The sequence below is a fragment of the Lolium rigidum genome, chromosome 3, assembly GCF_022539505.1.
Source record: "Lolium rigidum isolate FL_2022 chromosome 3, APGP_CSIRO_Lrig_0.1, whole genome shotgun sequence".
Classification (NCBI taxonomy): domain Eukaryota; kingdom Viridiplantae; phylum Streptophyta; class Magnoliopsida; order Poales; family Poaceae; genus Lolium; species Lolium rigidum.
In genome coordinates this window covers 282,086,443-282,112,110 of record NC_061510.1, presented here as the reverse complement: position 1 = coordinate 282,112,110, position 25,668 = coordinate 282,086,443, and positions in this window count along the sequence as shown.

Below are 25,668 nucleotides of genomic sequence, written 5' to 3'. Positions count from 1 at the left end.
TTTTTACCCTAAATCTGAACTTGAATTTCAGTGGTTTTGACAGGTAGCTACAGATCATGGAGCTTGCGACGTCGACTGAGGATTAAAGAACCCATGAGCTCACTGAACCTCAAATCGGCTCCCTAAGTATTTTATCAAGAACAGCTTGGACAGAAAACATAAGCTAATTAACTAAGCCGGTGCCGTGGGAGGGGCGGCCAGGTGCACGGTCTCCCCGTCGCGCGCCCATCTTTTCCGCTTTTTACCATTTCGCAAATCAGCATACGAAAGCAGCTATACGGCAACAGCGACGCGTATGGAAGCAAGCAGCGAAAAAGGAGAAACGGAGGTGGCGGGAGAGAGCGACGTGAGTGACGACGACGGGTGCTGATTGCAATGGGACGAGAAGTTCGGCAGAAAAGATCGCCTGGACGTGGCAGAGCTCGGGAGCACGGTGGTTGGTCCCGGCGACGGCGACGGCTACGGCGACGGGGAGGAGGTCGATGCCGACGGCGGCGCGAACCGAACGCCGTTTGTGTTCTCCGCGCGCAGTGCTTACTGCTTAGGAGGAGCTGGGTTTCAGGGGAGAGTACGAACGCGTGGAAGGGGATAAGGGCATCTCAACCGGCGCGACGGAAACGGTCCGTCGTGATCGGAAATGCGTCTGGCACCACCTCCAGTAGGACGATGCAAAGTAACCGGGATTTGCGTTTCCGCGGACACTCGGCGGTCGCGGAAACTATCCGCGTTGGGTGCATCCGTGCCCGGTCGGCAGTGAGTAGGTAAGCAAAAGATTTTTTCTTTACTATTGATTGGCCAAAAACTACAATAGCCGTACCTACTCGCCGCCGCGCGGCCTACACCGGCCTCGGTTACTCGCAGTCACGCGGCCTACTACAGGTCGCCGGAAGGGCTGGCGCCGTAGTCGAAGCGGGAGCGCTTCGCGCACGCGAGTCGCGCACGCCGGCGAACGGACATCTCGTCCTGCGCCGTTCGAGGGTCTCGGCCAGGTAGCTGTCCCACAGGGCCTCCGCCTGGGCCAACGCCACCTGGGTAGCCGCCGCCGCCTGGGCCTCCTCCTCCTCCGCCGCCGCCTGGACCGCCGCCGCGTCCTCGTTCGCCTGGGCCGCCGCCTGGATCGCCGCCACGTCGGCGATGAAGCGGGCTCCCGGTTCTCCTGCTCGACCCGCGCGGGAGAAGAGCCCCTACGCTGGAGCGAGTTCAGGTCGGAGCACATTAACCCCCGAGCCATGGCCATCGCATAGCTGTGGGCTTCCTCCTCCGCCACCTCAAGCCTCGACGGCGCCGGGCGTCCCGGCCCGGGGACTCGAAGGACGCGAGCGGAACCCGCCGGTCGCCGGCGCACTCGGCGCGGCCGGGCACGGTGGCGGGGGGGGTCATCGTCGTCCGTGATGTTGTGGATGACGGCGTCCGCCGGAGGGGCCGCGATGGCCTCCCGCGCCTCCGCGAGCTCGGCCATGGCGTTGGCGATCTCCGCCCTGGTCGCCGCGAGGCGCCCTTCCGCGCGCTCTGCCGCCTCCGCAACCTCCGCCTCCGCCGCCGCCGCCTCCAGGTCCAGCTGCTGGGCCTCAATGCCGGCGGCGGCTACCTCCTCCGGATGGAGCTAGCGGCACATGTGAACAACGTGCCCCCAACTAATTTGGTCGGCCATGGATGGATGGTAGGGTGAGGTGTTCCCGTCGCCCCCGCCGGTGTCCACCATATATAGCCACGGCGGGGCTGGAAACGGCGTTGGCGCGCAGGGCGTTTTCCGCGCGCGCGAAACGCCGGCGAAACTTGCCTATGTATTGGGCACGCGCGGGAACGATCGTCGTCGCGCGGGAACAGTTAATCGCTGGCGGCAGTCCTCGGCGGGACGTAAAACGCCATTAGTGAGTTTAACGCTGTCCCCGGTTAGAAAATACGTCCGCACTGCTGGAGGTACCCCAGACGCAAATGATCCCCCTGGCCATATCGCGTCCGTGGACCGACGCAAACGGGCATTTCGGACGTTCGAAATGCGTCGGTCCGCTGAAGATGCCCTAAGATGGAAGCACAACGGCGCAATTTGTCAAGCAAGAATGGCGCATGTAGGACATGGGCGAGCGTTAGGTAACTGCTAGACCCGCAGAGGCAGAGCTGGTAGAAGATGAAGGGATTGGGGAAGAAATGGCTCCTGGGCGCTGGCAGGCGCGGGCCATTCTTACAGCTCAGCATATATAATGTCTGCTTATGATGCCATGCCAAGTCCCCTGACGGGCGGGCTCAAACTGATCATAGTAAGACAACCTTTATATATTTATTTATCATTGATACGTGGAGACTTTGAGACTTAAGAGATTTTTTTTTTAAAGGCACATCATGTTTCTCCAATGTTATTATCACCTTGTTGAGTTGGCGTTGCTTTTAACAGTGGCGAAGATAACAATTAAAATCGATTTCTTGGAGAGAAATTTCATCAAGACCGAGTTGATAACCGACCGAGAGATATTCAAAATTCTTGCTCCATAAAATTGCAAAAGATTTTTTTAGAAAGGTAAAGCTCTGCAATTGAGCTGAGATTGTTGATATGTTTGTAGGTTTTAATTATAATCAAATATGTTTCTATTTTATTGTATGAGTGATTGTGTTTGGATCATATATATCATTATGTTTCTGGACTATTTTGTTCTTTGCCCCTAATTGTTTTTAGAGTTCGGCATACCTCAAATTATTTCCGCCCTTCACCATTGTGTAGGGTGTACTTGTTATTATCTTGATATGGTATTTCTCTTTTATCAAAAAAAATCATTTACTTTAACAGTTTGCATTTGTTCTGTGGCAAAAAGAAGCAAAGGACTCAAAAGATACATTATATTTCCACATGCCTGCCTGCCCTACCTTCGGTACATGTGCCTTTCTTGAACTGGTGAGACTTGAGAGCAAAAATCCATTCAAGCTACGTGATTTTTTTTCAAGCACATGCAAGTTGCACGTCTTCTGCATTAAGATTGGAAACAATGAACACGATACAAGCCACGAATGACGATGACTCCACGCAGGCCCCCTCAAGCTACACACCATGCATAACAGCCTACAACACACCTCTAAACACCACAAAACGAAGGCTTGTCTTGGCCAACCTCCAGGCGCAATGGTAAGGAGACGAGGCACAGAGAAACAAAGCCGTGTCACTCCTAGGAACTAGCTGCCTCACTACCACAACCCTAACCCAAGACAGCGCAGGTCAACGTACTCAGAGTTTATTTTTTTTGCCTCCCAGTGATGATTAGTGACACAAACACAACCTTCTCTTGAGAGTTGCTTACCTTCTTCATCAGTACCCAGAGTGTATCGACACACCTACTTGGTATTCCTCGAAACCTCCATGAAGAAAGCAAACAAACCTCTTCGGCAAAGTGAAATAAATCTTTCTCCTGCTGTTGCAAAATAGATTAATCTAAATTTGAATATATCTAGACATTATCTAATGTATAGATATATCTAAATTTAGATAAATCCGTGACATTTTTTCGCGCGGGGGGGAGTATCTTATTGTGTACTGATAGTGTAGAAGGTGCCAGTGGTAACTCGTCTTACTCTTTAACCTTGAAAGTAAATTGCAAAAAGGAGACATGGAGAAATATGCTTCACTGATTCGCAGTTGATTTCAGCTTGACATATTCTCTACTGCTCTTACGACGCGCTCTAAGGTTTAATGGAACCGACAACACAATACGACCATTCCCCTTGCGAACATTTTGTCGATGTTTCGTAATGACTTGGTCGATGTGCCATATTTTTTACATATACCAAACGAGTGACATAACACTCGTTTATCATGTACCATTACTGTTGATAATTAATTGACCGACGTGACGCAAATGAAAACATATTTTGGAGTAATCTAATGCTGAGTGGACCGAAAAATATTCCAATGCCAGCTCCGAGAAAGCTCCATAAAGTAAAGCGAGCAAACTCTTCGACACAGAGAAAAAAAAATCTATTTCTTGCTTGCATGAAGACAAAACTATTCTAATTCTGAGCTGTGGGTGTGGAATCTGCGAATGCTAATTGCTCCTGCTTTTCGTTCGTGGAAGTAAATGGAAAATTGGGAGCATAGGGAGAAATGTTTCGCCGATTCAAGGTTAATTTCAGCTACTATCATATTCTCTAGTGCTCTTACGACGCGCTCCAAGGTTTAATTAACTGGCGGCAAGTGGCTACGATGTTATAGTTCATGTAGAAGGTCCACGACTAGTCGACTAGCCATCCATAGGAATAAGACCATTCCTTGGTTGCGAGATTGTTGTCGATGTTTCGTCATGACAGGTCGCTGCGCCATATTTTTGACATATACCGAACGAGTGGCATAACACTCGTTTATCATGTACTGTTACTGTTGGTAATCAATTAACCGACGTGACACAAATTAAAACATATTCCAGAGTATTCTAATGCTGAGTGGACAGAGAAATTTCCTGATCTCAGCTACGAGAAAGCTTACCTATTATTTTGTTCTTTGTTCTTTTTCATCCTGGGCCTAGACACTAGACTTGAACTTGAGTGTTTTTGACAGTTAGCAACATGTCATCGAGCTTACGACGTGGACTCGCAATTAAACAAAGCGATCACTTGCTCACTAAACCATGATGACCACCTCCTCAAATATTTTACTAAGCACACAGCTTGGACAGTGACAAAATTAACAAAAATTAAAGCTAAGCTGGTTAGCTTCCAATCCGCCGGTGCCGTGGGACGGGCGGCCAAGTACACGGTCTCCTCGTCGCCCATCGTTTCCTCCTTTCACCATTTGGCTTCTTTTCCCTCCTAATTGAGAAAAACAAACGAAAGCAGCTGGAGCAACGGCGACGTGGACGGAAGCAGGCAGCTGGAAAAGAAGAAGCTGGCGGAGGTGGCCGCGATGGCGACTCGAGTGACGAGGACGCGTGCTCATCAATCGACTGCAAAACAATGGGCAGTAGCCCACGGATCGACGAGGGCGGAATATATCTTGGGTTTCTTCGCATCAGCTGAGCGCCGCTGCCGCCGCGCACCGCCGCTCTCGCTGCGTACGCTCTCTCTAGCTTGTCTGATATGTCCCCCATCGTTTCTGTTGGGATCTCCAAGGATACGTTCTCTCTTGTCTGATATGTCCCCCATCGTTTCTGTTGGGAGCTCCAAGGATGGGTAGCAGTAGCACGATCCCAGTGCAGAATTGGGCTACCATGTGATAAAAAGAAGACTAACGCAGACGTTCTTTTAAGTTTACATCATACTTGTAATTATCTGTTCAGGTGTGGCCAGCGCTGGATGTCATCCGGTTGCAACTTGGGAAATCAACCACCTTTTTCACAAACTCACAGTCTGTTCTACTTACAAACGTGGATCAGAGTCATCCGCAACATAAAAATCTTGTTTGCACCATTTTTGTTCGATTGCGATGCCCGTAAAAAATCTCGCCATGGTCCCATAAAAATGTTTGAAGTCATCGCAACATTAAAAATGTGGATTAGAGTCTTCCGCAACTTCAAACTCTTATTTGCAGCGGTTTTGTTTGTTTGCAGTACACATAAAAAATCTCTCAGTGGTCCCACAAAAATCATTTGAAGTCGCTGCAACAATGCCTCTGAAAACAAAATTGGGTGTGAACACTATTGATTGCAACAATAATGTCACCATGTTCAACAAATTTGGGTGTGAACACTATTGATTGCAACATAAAACCATGCCACTGCAGAAAACAAAATTGGGTGTGAAAATAAAATTGTAGACGTGTCACCATGTGCAACATAAAAAAACAAACACATGCAACATAATATATAAAAAGCATTAGAAAACCCCCCACTTAAAACATAACATGTTACTCATCGGTACAAAACAAAATCCATACACACTTGCAGTGTGTCGAGACACGCCTTGCAACATGCAGATTTCCCACACACTCACTAACCTCCACCATCAATAATGAAAGCTATTCACAACCCTCAAAGTTGCAGATCTGGTGTACCCGGACTCATTCTCTCCAACCTACCTTTATTTTGACTCGTTTGACTGAAGAATCTCCTCGCCAGCTTCGCCTCTTCTAGTGGAAGAAGTTGCGGAGGGAGGGGAGGGCGGCGGGGGGGGGGGAGGGTGTCACCATATTAGGCATTGATGGTGATAATGTGAGCTTCTTACAACTAGTATATGTGCGGGCGTAGTTTCCGGTCTAGAGACCAGACATATAGAAACATGCTTCGAAAGAGCAACTTTTTTTTGAAAGAAAAAGAGAAAACAAGTTTTGCAAGTCTCAAGAAATTCTGAATGGAAATATGATCGTAGTTAACTACGTATCCTACAAGAGTGTGAAATCTCAATGGGAGACTGATAGCGTGCAAGACACACGTCCGTTGGGAACCCCAAGAGGAAGATGTAATGCGTACAGCAGCAAGTTTTCCCTCAGTAAGAAACCAAGGTTATCGAACCAGTAGGAGTCAAGGAACACGTGAAGGTCGTTGGTGACGGAGTGTAGTGTGGCGCAACACCAGGGATTCCGGCGCCAACGTGGAACCTGCACAACACAATCAAAGTACTTTGCCCCAACGTAACAGTGAGGTTGTCAATCTCACCGGCTTGTTGTAAACAAAGGATTAGATGTATAGTGTGGAAGATGATGTTTGTTTGCGAAGAACAATAAAGAACAAGTATTGCAGTAGATTGTATTTCAGATGTAAAGAATGGACCGGGGTCCACAGTTCACTAGTGGTGTCTCTCCCATAAGATAAATAGCATGTTGGGTGAACAAATTACAGTTGGGCAATTGACAAATAAAGAAGTCATAACAATGCACATACATATATCACGATGATTACTATGAGATTTAATCAGGGCATTACGATAAAGTACATAGACCACTATCCAGCATGCATCTATGCCTAAAAAGTCCACCTTCAGGTTATCATCAGAACCCCTTCCAGTATTAAGTCGCAAACAACAGATAATTGCATTAAGTATGGTGCGTAATGTAATCAACACAAATATCGTTAGACAAAGCATTGATGTTTTATCCCTAGTGGCAACAGCACATCCACAACCTTAGAACTTTCTCGTCACCGTCCTGCATTCAATGGAGGCATGAACCCACTATCGAGCATAAATACTCCCTCTTGGAGTTATAAGTATCAACTTGGCTAGAGCCTCTACTAGCAACGGAGAGCATGCAAGAACATAAACAACACATATATGATAGATTGATAATCAACTTGACATAGTATTCCATATTCATCGGATCCCAACAAACACAACATGTAGCATTACAAATAGATGATCTTGATCATGATAGGCAGCTCACAAGATCTAACATGATAGCACAATGAGGAGAAGACAACCATCTAGCTACTGATATGGACCCATAGTCCAGGGGTGAACTACTCACACATCAATCCGGAGGCGATCATGGTGATGAAGAGTCCTCCGGGAGATGATTCCCCTCTCCGGCAGGGTGCCGGAGGCGATCTCCTGAATCCCCCGAGATGGGATTGGCGGCGGCGGCGTCTCTGGAAGGTTTTCCGTATCGTGGCTCTCGGTGCTGGGGTTTTCGCAACGAAGGCTTTAAGTAGGCGGAAGGGTAGGGTTGGAGGCGGCGCGAGGGACCCACACCATAGGGCGGCGCGGGCCCCTCCCTGGCCTCGCCGGCCTATGGGTACGGGCCCTCGTGGCCCCTCTTCGTATCCCCTCCGGTCTTCTGGAAGCTTCGTGGAAAAATAAGACCCTGAGCGTTGATTTCGTCCAATTCCGAGAATATTTCCTTTGTAGGATTTCTGAAACCAAAAACAGCTCTTCGGCATCTCGTCAATAGGTTAGTGCCGAAAAATGCATAATAATGACATAAAGTGTGTATAAAACATACGAGTATCATCATAAAAGTAGCATTGAACATAAGAAATTATTGATACGTTTGGGACGTATCAGAGACCCTTTGTATGCTAAGCTACATAAAATTAATAAAATATGATAAATTTTATAGGATTTATCCTAAGTCTTAGCTGACTAAGATTTCTTAGAGCGCGTCCCCCAAAGCGTCCCCCAAAGGGATTTGGGATGCGTCGGACCAAAAAACGTCCTAGTCGCGTGCCTCACAGCCTCTTTTTGTCCGGCGCGACCCGATACGGTGTCCGGTGCCCCAAGCCCGTCCCTGCTACACAGGGGACGCTCCGGGCACGCCGGACATAACGAAAAGCGAGGCGAGGAGTGGCGGGACCGACGCGTCAGCGGCACATTGAAGTTTAACCTAACCGTCGCATACCTCGCGACGGAAGTTATTAGCGTGCAGCGACGGTGCAGTTCCCGCAGAGGTGCAGCGAAGCGTTTCCGTCGCGCCTAGCTCTGCGTGCCGGCGTTAATGAGCGCCACCGCTCCCCCGCCTCCCTCCGGCCTATAAAAAGGATCTCTCTCATCGTCCCTCACACACAAACCCTAGAGCCTCTCTCCCCAACCCTAGCCGCCACCATCTCAAGAGTCGACGCCATGTCTGGTAGAGGCGGAGGCCGAGGCCGAGGTCGTGGCCGCGGCAAAGCTGCACGCTCGTCGTCGCCTGCAACGCCGTCGGAATTATGTATTAGTTTGTGTAAACCATGTTCCGAATTATGTATTAGTTTGTGTAAACCATATTGTGAATTATGTATTAGTTTGTGAAATGTTTCTTCTCTCTATTGAAATAAAAATGCAAAAAAATAAAAAAAGTGTATTTTATTGTTTAAAAAAATTTGGGGGCGGCGTTTGGGAGACGCGGCTGGGGAGCGACGTCCCCCAAACGCGACACGAACAAAACACATCTTCCCAAACGTCCGATACGGCGCCGTCATCCGACAAAAGTGCAGCTGCCGTTTAGAGAAAAATGCAACATAGATGCCCCAAGTTGCATTTTTCTTTGAAGTGTGCTAGCTCTTTTCTTACGTCGCTGACTAAATCTCAGACAGAGATCTAGCAAAACCGAATTTTACAGTCTGAATTGTGCACTGTATACTGTACTAATCAGATCCAGACCTTTGGCTCTCGAGCTGCCCCGCGTCCAATTTCCGGTTCGACCGCTGCCTGCCGTTGGCGAGGCGGCCAGGTGCGCACGTCTCGCTTGTCGCCCATCGTTCTTTTTCTTCCCAAACACTTTGTCGACGATCTTCTTTTCACAGGCGAGAAAGCAAGCGAGATCGAAACACGACAAGGGAAAAGAGAGTGGGCAGGCGCGCGCGAGTGACGACATGGAGCCTGAAGCTGTGGCGCAGCAGCGGCTGTACGTACTCCTCAACAGAATCTATCTCCCCGTCATCTCATCGCCACCCCAAAAGACACCTCTCTCTTCCTTTTCTTTTTCTTTCCTTTCTTTCACTCGTTTCTATTTCCTTCCCTTTTTTTCATTCACCTGCATCAAAGTTCATTTAAAACGTGAGTGAGTACATATGGTGTGATCCGAGTCGTCTCTTGAGAACCACTGGATGTACCCTACAAAGCATGCTGTTTTTAATTTAGGCACAAAGCATACCGTTTCTACGAGAGGAACACCTCAAATACATATAGTACTCCCTCTAATCATAAATACTATGCAACAAGTAATTTGGATTAGAGGGATTATCATCTTCGCTCTCTCGCCGGTATGTTTAGCTTGCCAGTTTAAACAGTTCGAGTAAAATTGGATGGTTTTTCTAGGATCATATTTTCAACTAAATTTCAAATAAATGCAATAAAAATTTAATAACACTTGTAGAGACATCATGTACGGTATAAGCTCACATGCACATGCACATCACCACGTACACATCGGCTCCATGTCACTTCAAAAATATTGTTTTAACGAAACAAATAGCAGGCAAAACACTACGGTTAAGCAGAGCTACAAATACCCTCCAACCATCCAACCAATAGTTGTTTCTCATAAAAAAACATAGAATTAAATACATCTTTTAACACTTTTCACTTGTTTGGCTCTATCTTGATCATCTCGTCCTGATGTGGTCACCACGATCGACACCTAGGAGCCCATGGTGGGTTGGTCCCATGGATCGACTCGTCTCGATCCGACCGACTATGTCTAGCACTCTCCGGCCTAACTTGGCGGTGGTTGGACGATGGTGATCGTGAAGTTTTGCGCCAATCCGGGTTTCTTCATTACATCATCCCGTGGTCTTGAAGTTTTGATCACAATTCATTTGAGGTTTCAAGTTCCCATCTCTTTGATCAACGGGACATGTGAATATTCACTTTATATGTGCAAGCTTGACTAGTTTTTATATGGACGTTCAACAATTTTTTGTTTGTTTTTCCTCATGCTTTTTGCTAGTTTGGTGTGTTGTATTGTAAATTTTTTCTTCTTTGTTTCAGTAAAGTATGACATGGACATATTTCGCTCGGACAAAATCGCCTGTGGTGGAGCCAAACAAACTCTATTGCAGATTCTTCTACATATTCTCAAGTTGAGTCCGTTAATATGATGCTAGAATTTAAGATGGCATGTCATATAAATCATACATCTATATTCCGAGTTCACAAAATTCAGAGACCCTAGTTAGTGAGCTAGTTAATTGGCTGCAATCAAACATGTCGTTTTAAGCAACACCCAATTAGAGACTCCAGAGAGTGCGCCTAATGTCAGCCTAGGTGGACCTACTTGATTGCCCTTTCACCAGTGACGCGTAACAATACTGCCTTGGCATCAAGTGCCGCTGGCCCTGCGGCGCACACGTACACGGTACACGCTACACAGAGAGTGAGAGTGAATTCAGAGGGTATAGTTCCTCTGTGTACGCGTAAGCATAATGAGCATCTAAAATAAATAGTGGGGGAGAGTACAAGAACCAAAAAAAGATTTGGCCGTAGCAACTGCATAATAATTTTGCATCTGCAAGATCCGTGACGCAGACCAAAAGCTGGAATTCTCTGTGGCGCCCGTGTGCGCCTGCCCCCCGTTGCATCCCTCCGTCTCTTTTTCAGCGTGGCCCGGCGTCTCTGTTGCCCAGCTTGCTGCCGCATGCCATCACAAAACTCATGCCTTTGCCACTTTTGGAACTCCCCAAGTAGGTAAGGCAGTTGCCAAAATAAAAATTAGGCAGAGACAAGTAACAACTAGTTGTTTACCACGGTTTTCCATTTTGCGGGGACACGATAATCTTAAGTAGCTTTTACACCACACTACTATGTTAAACATGGAGGCAATAAAAACATCTACTCTGGCTAATTTAAAACTAAAATCTTGACATTTATTATGGATCAGTGAGCGGATGCAATATCAATTTATATACCTGGAAAAATCCGCTCATGTTGCAGTAGTAAAATAAATACTATCGTTTTAGTAGGGTCGCATAGGCTCGCAACCGGTGGTCCTCATTAAACACTTAAATGTCGTACACCAAAGTATTATCTGTCTGTGAAGACACAATGCTTATTCACTGACTCATGTTAATGGAAACTCAATATACCCGGTTCTGCCTTTCTTCGTATACCTCCTCATATTTAACATTTGCATAAAAGTCGACACCAAGGCGTAATGGAAGATACTATTTTGACACTTGTATCATACGGGTCGTCATAGCTTATATATAGGAAATTTCAGGTACACATTTTTTACTTACTAGAAAACCCAAAAAAAAACTCGCTTGAACCATTACCCTCTTATTCTTGTAGGCACTTAAATTGTTGTAAATTTAGCATAGAGCAAACCATTGTAGTTCACCATGAAAGATATTTTCATGTAAGTTTGGGAGCACAAACTCGAGCTTCACACTTCCTACATTTTTTTTGATTTAGTCCCCCGGAAAAAATAGTTTATTTTTAAAGTAGTTTTTATTGTCATTAGGGGCAGAGCTCACTGGGCTTGCCCTGATGCATCCAAGATTGTTTTTTTTTTCGAGAGCACGCGGAAAGCGTGCCTTATCTTTATAGAAGAGAGAGCAACAATTACAAGATAGGAATTGATACAGACATCAGTTTCTAGACACACTCACACTTTTCTCCTCCTCACCAACGTACTAAAGCCTACTCTCGCGCTATCTGTGAACTCCCTCCTCTCCTTGCTATCTCCCACAGCTGGAACTCCTCTCTAATAGCCTCCAACACCTCGCATGGGGTTCTTCTCGCTCTCGAGCATTCCCGAACACTCGCGCGTTCCGCCGCTTCCATAGGGTCCAAGCAAGTGATGATGACCATGGAGTCGAACCTCTTCCTATCAAGCTTCCGCACTCTTTTCCTGGCCTCCGTCCACCACCTTTCCAAGTTCGACTCCAAACCCGGCTCCCGTATGTTAAGAGTAGCATCGCGAAGCACCTCGAACCGGACTCGTCTCGCATATGGGCACCGTGTGAGTATGTGGTCCACCTTATCCTCCTCCCGTAGACATGTGAAGCATGGGTCCGGATTCTCCCGGAGGCCAAACCTCGCTCTCCGATCAGAGGTCCAGAGCCTATACCTGAGGGCTAACCATGCAAAGATCTTGCATTTTGCCGGTGCAAAGGACTTCCAAACGGGAGAGCACATACTCCAACTTGTGCTCCCCATGCAAAGCATCTCATACGTACTCTTGGAGGAATACTCTCCCGATGCCGAACCTTTCCATGAAATAAGGTCCGGCCTCGAAGCGTCCCCTCCACCGTATCCACCGCTTCCCACAGCTCGGATGCACTCGCGCTCCTCCCATCACGAGATAGCTCTTATGTAATGTCATTCAGCCCACCGATTGTTCTCCATAGCCTCCGCCACCGATCTCGTGTTTTTGCGCCTCGTCCGGACTTTAGCGCACACCTCGGGTGCAAGCTCTTCTGCCGTGAAACCATTGATCCACCGGTCGCGCCAAAAAAGGGTTTTGCGGCCATCTCCAATGTTAAAGCTCGATAGGCTCCTAAAAACCTCTTCAGCCTCCTTATCTCTTAAGCCCGGCAAGCCTTGCCAAGGTCTATCGGGATCCGTTCTCCTCAACCAAGCACCATCTCACCCGCGGAGGCCAACCCCTGTAACCTGAGGCACTTGATGCCTAGCCCTCCCACATCCTTAGGTTTACAGATGCTTTCCCAAGCCACCAAACACTGGCCTCCGTTCACTGTATCTTTGCCCGTCCAAAAGAAAGCTCTCATCCATCTGTTTATCTCCTCTAAGAGCCAAGCCGGGGCCTCGGCCACCACCATTTGGTGCACCGCCCTAGCCGAAACAACTGAGTTGACTAGGACCAGCCTCCCTTCTTTCTTTATGAGGCCACGTTGCCAGCGGTGCACACACTTAACCACTTTGTCCAGCAAGGGTTGCCACTCCGCTTTTGTGAGAGGCCTTAGGGCTAGCTGCAGCCCCAGATACTTTATGGGGAACTGGGCCAGCTCACAGCCCAGGATCGATGTAACCTCCTCCTTGTAATATCCCAGGTTTAGAGGCAACAAAATAAGAGAACACCAAAGTGTGCATTGCATTCATGCATAGAAAATCTGGGGAATTTTCGCGCTTCAAATAAAACTTACCACAGTAACTGAAGTTTCACTTGACTTGCTGGAATTGAAGTAGATCATCAAGTCAAGCGCTATAAACTTCACTGTGATCTTTGTTAAAACCTTGTTTTGGGTAGAGATGATTTGATCTATGGATTAGATCAAATGGAATTATATTTACAACAACACATTCTTTAAGAATCGAAGCCTAACTTATTAACACTTAAAAGTTAGCAACTACCTTTGTGTGTAAATAAATTCACTTCTAAACTTATTACCAAATAAGGTAAACCACGAGGTCTAAAGTGCATAAAAGCCACACATTCTTATTTAAATCATAACTTATTAAGTATATGAAATATCATAAAACTAAATCCATTTACATTACGATTTATAGTTCAAACTATTTGAATCAAACTGACTATGAATATTTTGAAACACTTATGATCATGCCTTGGTGAAATCAAACACCAACTATCCAAATTTGAGGAATAACCTTCAACCTTGATCTTTTGATCAATATTATAATATAAATTCAACCCAATATGATATAGTGAGTCATCAACAATAATAAAACCATCCACAAGATATTTAGTAACAAATGCCACTTGGCTATCTAAAAATAAATCATATGAGAGGATAATGATCATGCCACATGTGATGAAAATATCTACATGACTTGCTTTCCAAGTTATGCCACCTCATGCTCAAAGGATTGCTATGGATGAGGGCATGACAACCAAGCACCTTACTCATCTAACCAACACAAGAGTCACCACCTATGTGTCATGATACTAGAGCTTGCCCAAGCCTATAAATAGAGCCACACCCTTCATCCATTTGCTCATCTTGTAGCATGATACATGTGAACAAACACATAGAGCCACTCCATATGAATTAGCTAGGATCAAGATGAAGAAGCTAGGAGGTGGAGGCATACCACAAGAAGAAGGTTTATCGGATTTCCGAAGAACAAGCTACAGAATATTGCAAGGTAGAATCCCTAGGCAAACCATATATTTAGAGGATCATATCATCATCTCTTGAGTAGGATCTTAGGATATTCCAAGACATTGAGAAGTGAGAGAAGTTATAATACTAACCATAGCCATGTTCATACAAGAATATTATAGAAGTACTAATCCTAGTTGTTCAAGTCAATATTTGATCTTAGAGGTGAGAACCCTATTCCAATAGCAATACCTTAGGAAACCAATTCCATAATCATCACAACTTGGTATTAATTATAAACCCTAAGAATTTAGGATGAGTGTAATGAGAGGAATAGTAAAGAGGGAATTAGTGAGTAATGAGTGGATCTTGTCTAATGCATGATTATACCTTGTAGATATAAATGATAAGTTAAATCATATGATCACTAGATCTCATCTATCACATAAAATAATAAGTATATCCCTAGTAGTTAACCCCGGACAAATCCTCATGCCTTGTATGGAGGAGTAACCCTAGCCAATTTAGCATAACCTAGCTTATGCTTATATTCTAATCCTAGTTGTGTATCACCTTGGTAATCACTACTAAAATCCTAGACCACATTTAAATACCAATCCAAGTATCCCTTTGGATTATAAGTAGAACCCTGCCATGTCTCATGCCTATTTATACTTAAATTAGTGAAGCATTATCAAAACCCTAAACCTCTTCACATAGGATCCAATCCACCTAAAATAGTGTTCCCTAACTTATGTATCATAGATCACAAGTACACATCCAAACTAGAAGTGCTAAGCAAGAATCATAATCATAAAGTTATCCAACCATTTTCTTAAACCCTAGAAATAATCACTCACATAAAATCATGAACCAATCCCATTTCCTTTACCCTTTGTTAAACCCTAGCCATAATTAATTTTTTATGTGAATAATCAATATGGTTAAGCACTTGCAAAATATAATATGTTCACCATTCACATGTTATCAATTTTAGATCTTTTAAAACAGAATTGATTCCTAAATTTAAAGTATTGAATTGAACCCTAAAATTCATATCTATTTGAATTTTAACTTGTGCTTTTTAAGAACTAAAGTTAATCCATTATAAATGGTTGTTTAAAAACAAAACAATGCAGTGGGTATTATCATAAAATGATATTGATATTCAAATAGTTTTGAACCTACAAAACAAAGCAGAAATCAAATTTGAATTCAAACCGTAAAATAGAAAACAAAACAGAATTCAAAACGTAAATTTAAAAGAGAATTGGAGGGAAACCTACCTGGCTTACTTGGACCGCAGCAGCCCGAAGCCAACCCAAAGCAGCAGCCCATCAAAGCCCGAGGTGCGGTCCAGCCCACGGCCAAATACCGTTTCGCGTGCGTCAAGAATCGTGCGAAGAGAATAGACTCGCGTCGTCGTCGTCTCCGAGCTCGACGAGCGAGCTTGTGCCGGTAGGCCACGATCCTCGTCGACGATAAGGATGTCCCGGACGCGTAGAAGCTTCCGGAACCACTCCCTATGTCTCTCGCGTCCGAGCCTATCCATAAGCAAAAGATCTTCGCCCGGATGAACTCTCCGGAGACCGCCACCTCTTCACCGTCGCCGTCGTCGTGTCGCAGCCTCCGTGCTCCCCGCGCCTATAAATAGGGGTGAACGCACCGCCGAGCCCTCCTTGATCTCATCCAACCATCCATTTCCCCTCGGCATCTCTCTAGCCATCGATTTCTTCCTCGACTGCTTGCCGGCGTCGAGCACGAAGCCAACGATTGAGGCCACCCCGGAGCTTGCCGTGAGGTCGAGGAGGTGTGCCTCGACGTCGTCGTTCTACAGGCCAAGCCGAGCATCCAGGGGAGGTCTGAGTGCGGCCAATTTCAAGATCTTCTCCCGCAGTACATCGCCGGAATCGGCGAAGTTGAGCTCGATGCCGTCTCCAATCGACATCGGCGTCTACCTGGGAGGCACCAGGGTGAGCTTGCGCATCTCTGGACCCCTCTATTGCTTCCTGGCATCAACCGTAGCCGTAGTTCATGTGCTCGCCGGAGTAAACCACCGCGGGACATGGTCGCCGGCGTAGCTCCGGTGATCCCCTCGCCAAACCAACCCCACCATCGGCTTCGGTGAGTCGAGGAGAGCCGTAACACCCTAGTCGCGCGTCCTAGGGGGCCCCGTAGCGTAGCGCCGCCATGAATTGGTCGCCGGCGTTTAACCGCCGGCAACGCCAGCCGTGGCGGTGGGGCCCGAGCATCGGTTGACCGGTCGTTGCCATCGTGGCAACCGACCCAGTCAAGGGACCCACCAGTCAGCTCTCGCGGGTATAAATGAATCGGTACATTTAGTGTTTTAGATTTATTTCAAATTCCGTAAAATCACCGAAACTTTGCAAAATTGTATAAAATTCATTTCAACTCAGAAAATTATGAATAATATATCAAAATGCTCACAAAAATAAACTCTATTCAAATAAAATATAAAACAAAAATGTGTGTCAAAATAAAAATTCACTTATTTTTAACCTTATTAATTATGCCATTTCAATTATTCAAAATACAATTTGAATTCAATAATTAGTGAAGTTTAAAAATTAAATTTTAACTATTCAAGTAACTAAGTGAAATGTTAGGATTAATTTTGTTTATCATATTTGCATTAACTTAATTATTAGTGGTAATTCATAAACCCTAATTTACAAATTACCATTTACCATTTTCTTTAAATAAGTAATAACTCAAGAAAATATTATAAGCCAATATTATTTTGGTAAATACAAAACTTATTTACTTAAACATCTTTAGTTAACAAGTTAAATATTTTAAACCCTAACAACAATTATTAAACCCCGATTCTTAATTAAACCAAAATAGGAGTTACCCTAATTATTAAAACTTATAAAAATTAATCAAATGTTAAACCATTACTAATTTTGATTCAAAGTAATTAGTTACCACACCTATATTTCCAATCATCATTTTAGGAGTTGTACCATAATTTAGAAACCCTAGTTTCAATTTGAGTAAGACATGGATCCCATTATTTCATGTGATCATGTAAGATTTACTTGACATATAGAACCCTAATAAGAAATAATTGAATGCATGCTTATGATCCACTAGCATAAAACCAAGTCACATAAGATTATCATTTCATGTTCCTATTCTTAATTAAAACCTACATGATTCACTAGTATCCCTTAGGAGCAAACCCTAATTTGTTAATTGGATTAGTACCATTGATCACCACTCCTATATACCATACCATTAGGGTTACCCTCAACCATCAAACCCTAGTAGCACCATAATGATGAACCCTAGTACCAACCTTGTGTAACAATTCACATCACATGCTCATATTCCACCAAACCTTACTTAGGAAATGATAGACCACTTAGCTTAGAAACTATTAGAGATTATTTGGTAAAGCAAATATGAAGTCATAGTAAACCCTAACTCATAGCAACACCTCAATAACCATCCTTTGATATGATGCTTAGGAGAAACCATAGTAATAAACCTACTAATACTTGCTACATGTAGATCACTTCTACTTAAGCACCAACCAGTCCTATTAGTAAACCCTAATAGCACTTAGCTCCTATTTAAAGTAGTTCATATTCTTATTTTAACTCTGTTCTTCAAAAGTTATTCTTTTGAAGTACAAATGTCAATCAAACCTTAGAAGCCCTATCCTTCTTTGAAATACTCATTATTTCTTAAACAACATGTTCTTCAAAAGTTATTCTTTTGAAGTATAATACAAGTAATCATCAACCATGTTCCGTGGAACTTAAAATTGACAACTGTTCTTTACATATTATTCCACCACTATTATCGATGTGAATGATTGTTATGATGTATTATATCACTTGTATATGCTAGTCTTATAACCAAACCCTAATAAGAACCTTGATTGAGAACCATTCTAAAAGTGCAACCAACCCTAAAGAAATCTTTATAACTCATCCATCCTAAATCATCGAGATTAGGTTACGCTCGGGACGATTGCATCTCATATTATGCATTATAGCATCTTTGCCAGCTTCTTTAAACATTGTCCTTACCGGACGATGATGGTATTTCAGACATTTGGAGTTCTCACGTATCGAAGCTTTTGCCTCGCATAATCTTGCAAGTCAAGAAAGGCAAGTTCATCGCTTGCTCATGTCATTTGATTATTTGTATCAAACTATATGCAAAGTACTATACTTATCACTCATGCATTGAAAAGCAAAGTATTATTTTACAATTATGAATATGACTATGTGGTGGGCAATGGAACCATGGTATGTGTTGATATGGTGGAGGTTCCATTGCATGGGTACTACTCATCTAGGACTAAGTACCAATGCCGTCCGAGTGATTCTAGCGCCGTACATATCGCGTTGACCATAAGATCTATAATGGCTCGGGGAAGTCAGCCGTATCTTTTCCCTTCGCACGCCAACGGATTGGTAGAGCCGGCGGGGTGTTGGAGGCACCGCCGTAGGTTGGGATAGCCTTTTAAATCCCCATCCAGTAGTGATGATGGCTCTACGATCTATGAAGGATTGTCCAAAGTGCACCATGAGTAAAGCCGTATTATCGGGGAAGTCTACCGGAGGTGTACGGGTGGACAAAAGGGTGGGTTTGCGATCGCGGAGAAGGCGGTGATTGGCTTGGATCTTACACCTGGCCCCACACCAAGGAAGTGTGGACGAGCATGCATCTCGGAAAGGTATCAAGGATAAGGTCTCTTATGGGAAAAGTAACGCACCTCCGCAGAGGATACCGAATTAGTGATCGTCACTCCCCGTTCCGGGAAGGAACCGCGAACGCGGCAGGAAAGGAACTCCACGAAGTTCTGGTCAACTCCGTGAAGACCGACGGGCATAGTTTTCGAATAAAATAAACCTTTTGAAGAAATGTTTATGAAAACTTGCATTGGCCTATGACTTTCCGGTCTATGGCTGTAGCTAGTGCATGATACACATATTTCCTAATATGAACTTGCCGAGTACGCTCGTACTCATTCTATCTCGTTTGAACCCCTTCTTAGAGCAATGCATCGAAGGAGAAACTACCGTGGAACTCGAAGACAAAGGAGTCAACCGCAACAAGATGAAGAATCCAATCAAAGAAGTCAATGGAGTCAACTTCGCATCAGCCTACAATGAAAACCTAGACTAGTAATAGAAGGGAACCTTTCCCTAATCATAGCACCTAAGTAGCTAGATTTCTATAGCAAGCCAAGTAGCCCTTGGGCTTGAGTTAGCAATAAGATAGACTACGAGTCGTTCTTCTGGAGCTTTATTTGAAGTTTTACCTCACTGTAAAGTAGGAGGTTGTGTGGATCTTATGTAAACCGTTCATGTGTACTTCTATAGACATACCTTGGACTCGCATATGTTTCGTTGTACCACTCGAGAGATGTAATATGGGTGGAACGGTGTTTCACTTGTGTTATGTCAACGACTTGTGTACTACACCATGCAGTGGTACGCTGGGTCATCACAGCTGGTATCAGAGCAAATGCTTTGACCCTAGGATTAAAACCCTTTAAAGGAGACCTATAGGTTTTGGTAGTGTCTATAGGAAGTTGTCTTAGTTAAACCAATTATTACTTTGACTTGAGATGGGTATTCACTTGAGAATAATCCTGACACACTTGAGTCAATCTTTCTTATCTATCTTTCTTTAGTAAAGTGAATTAGTTATCTTGCTTCATTCCAAATAAATAGAACACCATTGAAGCTTAAGATAATGGGTGGTAGTAGACCACAGTTGGTATACAACACATGGTAGTCCAAAGAGAGGATACAACCATAAGGAAGATATCCTATTGGAAGAAGTATACCAACGCATGTTATGGTTAAGTATGAGTCATTAAAAAAATGTCAAATGACTGATGTTAAGTAAGGGAGATAAGTTATATAAGGTAGTATATGTCTATGATGAGTCAATCATGGGAGGTAAGGAAGAGTGATAGGAGTTACATGAGTCTACTTTCAATAATAAACTTGGTACTCATATATGATTCACTTGAGAATCATGGTATGATGGAGTAGAACATCATAAGTACGATAACAAAAGGATGATAAGGAGTAGGATTTAGGGAATAGTTCGAAAGCTTAGGCCTTAAAATCCTGGAAACTGTATCAAGTATGTTAGAATCATAGTCCTTAATTTAAAGAAGGCTTATTTAGAGCATATCACATAGAGAAATCCTAGAGTTATAGGTGGTATATTCTAAACAATCATGTGTTTAGAGTAGACATGTTAGAACTAATTGTATTATAGGAAGTAGTCCTCAATAGCACATATATATGGTATACTATTTTGTTAGTACTTCCAAAGAAAACTAGGTTAATTTCAACTATCCCAAGCCATTTTGTTTCAAGATTGTCTCATTGCAAATGTGCAATTAAGACAAATGTTGAGACAAATAGTAGAAATTCACGTATTTGTGCTAAGTATCACAACCTAAACCTATCTTATGTGGTGTTATATACTACACATCTGATCCTGATGTTTAGGGATGTCTTACCCAACTATTGTATTCAGGCATATAAGGATGTGTATTATAAGCACAAAGCTGGATTTTCTTGGATTTTATTGGATTTTCATTGTTTGACTAGATCCATACAGGAAGTTTGACTTTGATATGCAAATGCATGTTGCAATATCAAGCTCTCACTTGATGTTATAGGTTTAGAGGGTAAAGGTATTCGTGTGAGGAAGTGACGAGTTTTTGAACACAAGATGAAGGCTCACTAGAAGAAGGAAGTATAGTGTGGGAAGTAACCACAACAATCTGAAGGAAGGATCAATTAAAACTCACTTCTATCCTTAATCAAGGAGTACTTCAACATGGAAGTATCAGGAAAGTGGGAAAAATAGTGAATATGGAGCAGTAGAAGTAGAGCCATATTCATTATGAAAGAAGGGAATGCAAGTGAAGTCACTTAAAATACTATTTTCATAGTGTCAACAAGTGGTTATCTTGCAAAACAAACCCCAAAAGAAGGAAAATAGACAAGTGAAGTCGCAGTTGGCATAATAAGACCGCAGCTGATATAGGATAGTCATGCAGAGAAAGTATGTGAAGTGAGGTATATCTTCACTAAAACTATAAAAGTAGCCACAGCTGGTAGGTAGGTATTGACTAGAACCATAACATAGCCACAGCTGGTATCCAATAAGCCACATCTGGTACTAGGTAGTCTCGCAAATTGGTACCGGATAGCCCATAGCCTGAACATTTCTTTACCCTAAAAGAAAGGGGGATTCCGCAGCTAGTATTTCACAGCTGGTATCTCGTGATTGGTAAATATTTAGTCGGAGGATTCATAAGGGATACCCACAACTGTGTGGATACACCACAAAGAATTCTTCGTGAGACTTTAGAAAGGTACAAAATATAAACCAGACTTAAACCAACTACCTAACCTTGGAGTTTAATGATTAGAAGAAAGGAAGATTGAAGATCATTAGTAAACTCCAAGGGGGAGAGGAAGGCTGAATGAGAAGTATTAAGATATAATATTTGGAGTATGATGGACCAAGAAGAAGGTCTGAACTGAGAGGAAGTCCGATCTTATTTTTATAAGGTTGTTGGGAACTACTCATATAATAGTACTCTCAGGAGGTTGTCAGACCAGAAGCCGAGATTCATATCTCGAGGAAGTAAGGGTTAGACCCTAACTTGAGTGGGTAATTGATAATTACTCAGAAGTAAAAGACCTCAAGTAAGTCTAAGATAATGAAGTTGGATGAAGAAGTTACCAGAGGCTAATCAAAGCCTAAGAAAACAAAAGACCGAAGGGTTTGACCATATCAAAACTAATGATTATTAGAAAGATCCCTTTCATGGAACCTAAAGAAACCAAAGGGAAGATAATTAGTATAAACTAGAAGCCATGATTGGATGGACTAAATGAGTCTAATCCATTCGTAGGACTAAACAACCAGGACCATGCCTATTGTAAACACCTTACGAAGTACCATTACTTTCGTTATGGTAGTAAGGGAAAACAATACCCTGCTTTAAATGAATCTTTTAGATTTAAGGTTTGGACATCGCAGTGGGTACCCCATAGTGCCATATTTCACCGCAGCTGGATTACCGCAGCTGGTAGAACCAAGCTTTGAGTACCCAAATAGGAAGATGTCACCACAACTATTAGTAAAGTCCATTAACTCAATAAGATGTTCCAATCCAAGAATCTTTGAAGAGTAAGCCTATAAGCTTAGAGTGTTGGAAGAAATCATAGAATAGAAGAAAGTATCAGTGCCAGACATCAGAAGACTTCCGGAAGGATCTGGACAAGGGATATATTCCACTATATCTAGTGGGATCACCATGGAGTTGAAGGATGGTGATCTGTTCAAGACATTTCAACATTCCGAAACATGAGGGCGTTCGAACTTCGGGACGAAGTTTAGTTTAAGGGGGAGAGGCTGTAATATCCCAGGTTTAGAGGCAACAAAATAAGAGAACACCAAAGTGTGCATTGCATTCATGCATAGAAAATCCGGGGAATTTTCGCGCTTCAAATAAAACTTACCACAAGAATTGAAGTTTCACTTGACTTGCTGGAATTGAAGTAGATCATCAAGTCAAGCGCTATAAACTTCACTGTGATCTTTGTTAAAACCTTGTTTTGGGTAGAGATGATTTGATCTATGGATTAGATCAAATGGAATTATATTTACAACAACACATTCTTTAAGAATCGAAGCCTAACTTATTAACACTTAAAAGTTAGCAACTACCTTTGTGTGTAAATAAATTCACTTCTAAACTTATTACCAAATAAGGTAAACCACAGGGTCTAAAGTGCATAAAAGCCACACATTCTTATTTAAATCATAACTTATTAAGTATATGAAATATCATAAAACTAAATCCATTTACATTACGATTTATAGTTCAAACTATTTGAATCAAACTGACTATGAATATTTTGAAACACTTATGATCATGCCTTGGTGAAATCAAACACCAACTATCCAAATTTGAGGAATAACCTTCAACCTTGATCTTTTGATCAATATTATAATATAAATTCAACCCAATATGATATGAGTGAGTCATCAACAATAATAAAACCATCCACAAGATATTTAGTAACAAATGCCACTTGGCTATCTAAAAATAAATCATATGAGAGGATAATGATCATGCCACATAGTGATGAAAATATCTACATGACTTGCTTTCCAAGTTATGCCACCTCATGCTCAAAGGATTGCTATGGATGAGGGCATGACAACCAAGCACCTTACTCATCTAACCAACACAAGAGTCACCACCTATGTGTCATGATACTAGAGCTTGCCCAAGCCTATAAATAGAGCCACACCCTTCATCCATTTGCTCATCTTGTAGCATGATACATGTGAACAAACACATAGAGCCACTCCATATGAATTAGCTAGGATCAAGATGAAGAAGCTAGGAGGTGGAGGCATACCACAAGAAGAAGGTTTATCGTATTTCCTGAAGAACAAGCTACATAATATTGCAAGGTAGAATCCCTAGGCAAACCATATATTTAGAGGAATCATATCATCATCTCTTGAGTAGGATCTTAGGATATTCCAAGACATTGAGAAGTGAGAGAAGTTATAATACTAACCATAGCCATGTTCATACAAGAATATTATAGAAGTACTAATCCTAGTTGTTCAAGTCAATATTTGATCTTAGAGGTGAGAACCCTATTCCAATAGCAATACCTTAGGAAACCAATTCCATAATCATCACAACTTGGTATTAATTATAAACCCTAAGAATTTAGGATGAGTGTAATGAGAGGAATAGATAAAGAGTGATTAGTGAGTAATGAGTGGATCTTGTCTAATGCATGATTATACCTTGTAGATATAAATGATAAGTTAAACTCATATGATCACTAGATCTCATCTATCACATAAAATAATAAGTATATCCCTAGTAGTTAACCCCGGACAAATCCTCATGCCTTGTATGGAGGAGTAACCCTAGCCAATTTAGCATAACCTAGCTTATGCTTATATTCTAATCCTAGTTGTGTATCACCTTGGTAATCACTACTAAAATCCTAGACCACATTTAAATACCAATCCAAGTATCCCTTTGGATTATAAGTAGAACCCTGCCATGTCTCATGCCTATTTATACTTAAATTAGTGAAGCATTATCAAAACCCTAAACCTCTTCACATAGGATCCAATCCACCTAAAATAGTGTTCCCTAACTTATGTATCATAGATCACAAGTACACATCCAAACTAGAAGTGCTAAGCAAGAATCATAATCATAAAGTTATCCAACCATTTTCTTAAACCCTAGAAATAATCACTCACATAAAATCATGAACCAATCCCATTTCCTTTACCCTTTGTTAAACCCTAGCCATAATTAATTTTTATGTGAATAATCAATATGGTTAAGCACTTGCAAAATATAATATGTTCACCATTCACATGTTATCAATTTTAGATCTTTTAAAACAGAATTGATTCCTAAATTTAAAGTATTGAATTGAACCCTAAAATTCATATCTATTTGAATTTTAACTTGTGCTTTTTAAGAACTAAAGTTAATCCATTATAAATGGTTGTTTAAAAACAAAACAATGCAGTGGGTATTATCATAAAATGATATTGATATTCAAATAGTTTTGAACCTACAAACAAAGCAGAAATCAAATTTGAATTCAAACCAGAAAATAGAAAAACAAAACAGAATTCAAAACAGAAATTTAAAAGAGGATTGGAGGGAAACCTACCTGACTTACTTGGACCGCAGCAGCCCGAAGCCAACCCAGCAGCAGCCCATCAAAGCCCAGGTGCAGTCCAGCCCACGGCCAAATACCGTTTCGCGTGCGTCAAGAATCGTGCGAAGAGAATAGACTCGCGTCGTCGTCGTCTCCGAGCTCGACAACGAGCTTGTGCCGGTAGGGCCACGATCCTCGTCGACGATAAGGATGTCCCGGACGCGTAGAAGCTTCCGTAACCACTCCCTATGTCTCTCGCGTCCGAGCCTATCCATAAGCAAAAGATCTTCGCCCGCATGAACTCTCCAGAGACCGCCACCTCTTCACCGTCGCCGTCGTCGTGTCGCAGCCCTCCGTGCTCCCTCGCCTATAAATAGGGGTGAACGCACCGCCGAGCCCTCCTTGATCTCATCCAACCATCCATTTCCCCTCGGCATCTCTCTAGCCATCGATTTCTTCCTCGATCGCTTGCCGGCGTCGAGCACGAAGCCAACGATTGAGGCCACCCCGGAGCTTGCCGTGAGGTCGAGGAGGTGTGCCTCGACGTCGTCGTTCTACAGTGCCAAGTCGAGCATCCAGGG